General features: G+C 33.9%; 1 protein-coding gene across 9 annotated transcripts in view; it reads right to left on the bottom strand.

Moving 5' to 3' along the window:
* Positions 1-2,877, bottom strand: part of LOC107588436 (NACHT, LRR and PYD domains-containing protein 12-like) — a 107,467-nt gene that overhangs the window by 11,356 nt on the left and 93,234 nt on the right. The gene's annotated exons all lie outside the window — the stretch shown is intronic.

Raw genomic sequence — 2,877 nt, 5'->3', positions numbered from 1 at the left:
AACTAAATTACACAAGATTAATGTTTATAAAATGCTTAATATGTCATTATAAAATGCATACATGCATAAAGTATGACGTATCGTGTGTAATAAAAGCAAATTAGCCCTTAAAAACCGTAAGGTGGCGCTACTATGTAAAAAAAAGTAAGCTCCGCCCCTCACTTCCAGTTCTGTGGCTGTGGTTCTGAAAATGCTGGTGCTGCAGGTCTGCAGCTGGATACTATTGCTTTACTCTCGCATGTCACATGACCATGTAATCGCAGCCTCTGCGATTGAAAAATTGCGTTTTTTCATATCGCGATATCGCAAATGCAATTATTCGTTCAGCCCTAATAGATAGATAGATCGATATAGACATAGATATATAGATATAGATAAATATATATATATATATAGACATAGATATATAGATATACAGTATCTCACAGAAGTGAGTACACCCCTCACATTTTTGTAAATATTATTACATACACAGTAAATTCCCGAGTGTTAAATTAACACTGCTCGGAGCATATATGGTCCCACTCTAAAAGTGTGTTAAAGTAACACTGAAGCAGTGTTAAAGTTAATGAGATAATTAAGTGATTAATTAAGTGCTGATTGATCATTAGTGATGAACAGCTGCTGTTAACAAACAGAATCACTGAAGAAAAGAGAAACACAAGAACTACAACTGACTTCATCCACAGTCTTAGATGAAATCAACTGAAATAAAATACATTAAATCCATCAAGATCTCAGCAGATGATAATTAATCATCTCCACAAACAGCATCACCAGCTTCATGCATTACTAACCAGTTTGACTTTTTTTGTCATGCATCAAAAAATGTCTTAAGAATTAACAGAGGTTTAGATGTTAATGTTTATTGAAAATAATACAATTTGAAGTCACCACTGTGGAGATACGTGTATGCTTTAGTTGGGCTCTTGACCCTTGATTAATTAATATTTTAATGGTTGCTGTTAGGGATGGGCATATCGACCCTAAGTATCGATATATCGATACTGACGCGAGTATCGAAAGTATCGATACTCAAACTAAAAATATCGATACTAAGGTGTGTTTTATTTACCAGTGATTTCATTTATTTAAAATAATAATAATAATGCGTACAAATGCATTGAATTGAACAAATAACCTTTGTTCGCAAGTAATTGTGGAGGATAGAATTATTTTTCTGCTCACCTGAACCCACGCAAATGTTGCAAGACAGAACCAATCAATCAAAGAGAGTGTTCACTCACTTCTGACAGTGCATTCAAACAGGGCTGCGTTTCCCAAAAGTATCATAAGAAAGCATTAAAGCTTTTGGGAACAGCAGCCCTGAACAATGCTTATCAGAGGACAGACAGAAAACATATGTTTGAGTTATTTCACAATAAACAAATCGTAGCCTACATAGTTTGTACAATTACATTTATTTAAATTGAACGTTGAAAGATAATATAGGTCATGTTCTATTCAGTAATGTTAATAGAAATCATACACTGTCAGAACAAAAAGGTTGCATTTTATGGATGCAACAGCCGGTCACTGGCAGTCCCTTATGATAATGAACCATGGTTTTACTAAAATGACCATAGTTCAACTGTAGTATTTGTAGATTTGAATCATGTGTAAACAAAAACACATTTGAACCATGTGTAAACAAAAATATAACCTAATAAATTACAATTAAGGAGTATTGAATGTTAAAATGTGTTTTAAACAAAGTTAAGTGGTTATCATTACCCATTTTACTCTTAGTAATTTAATAATTTAATACATTTCATCATTTAAAAGTTTAGTTCAGAAGTATCGTATCGGTATCGATATCGACGATACTGCCTTGAAAAATATCGGTATCGTATCGAAAACAAAATAAGTGGTATCGCCCATCCCTAGTTGCTGTAACTGTTTATGAAGCACATTAGTTGTGGCAAGAAAAACCGGAAGATCATGTGATCCGGTTATATTGGCTGTTTTTAGATATTGTTGTAGTTGTCATGCATGCCCTAATTCAAGGTTGTCTTCAGTGGTGATGTGTAATGTAGTTAATGTCATTGATCACAACTGCATTTTAAAGAAATACGAAGAGCTTCAAAAACTCTGCACACCAGTTTAGAACATCTGTACTGTTTAGACACGCAGACATCAAGAATCAGCATATGACTCTCAACAATGGTGATGATCATCAGACAGATTCATGTTGCATTGCATTCTGGGTGCACCAATCATAACTCATCCATGGCTCCCAGCATGCATTGCGACATGAATAAATTATGCTGCTGCATTGTCTTAGCATTTTCTTTTATTCTTACTATTTTCTTTTATTTTTGTTGTGACTTTTTACTGCCTTGTTTTGTGACATTCAAAAAAACATATCAAAATTATCAGAATATTTAGTCACCATCGCTCAGATTCACATGCTGATTCTTCATGTCTATGAGTGTCAAAATTGAAACCTTTTTAAGAGCCAATTTTCTAAAAATGGTTCATTTAGTTTTCTCACATTGTATCATATCATAGAAGTGCAATAATACAGAAATAATAAAAGCATTGCAGATTTAGATAAAATGGAATGAGAAACTCAGAAGCATGAACTTACTTTATTAAGTACAACTTTAATTTATTTTATTGTGTATTAATATGTGACAACACTGAAGAAATGACACTTTGCTACAATGTAACGTAGTGAGTGTACAGCTTGTATAACAGTGTCAATTTGCTGTCCCCTCAAAATAACTCAACACACAGCCATTAATGTCTAAATCGCTGGCCACAAAAGTGAGTAAACTCCTAAGTGAAAATGTCCAAATTGGGCCCAAAGTGTCAATATTTTGTGCGCCCACCATTATTGTCCAGCACTGCCTTAACCCTCTTGGGCATGGAGTT

This window comes from Sinocyclocheilus grahami, unplaced genomic scaffold (assembly GCF_001515645.1).
Source record: "Sinocyclocheilus grahami isolate Dianchi unplaced genomic scaffold, SAMN03320097.WGS_v1.1 scaffold103.1, whole genome shotgun sequence".
In the NCBI taxonomy this organism is placed as follows: domain Eukaryota; kingdom Metazoa; phylum Chordata; class Actinopteri; order Cypriniformes; family Cyprinidae; genus Sinocyclocheilus; species Sinocyclocheilus grahami.
Note: the sequence above shows the minus strand (reverse complement) of the source record. Positions and strands in the feature narration are given on the sequence as shown.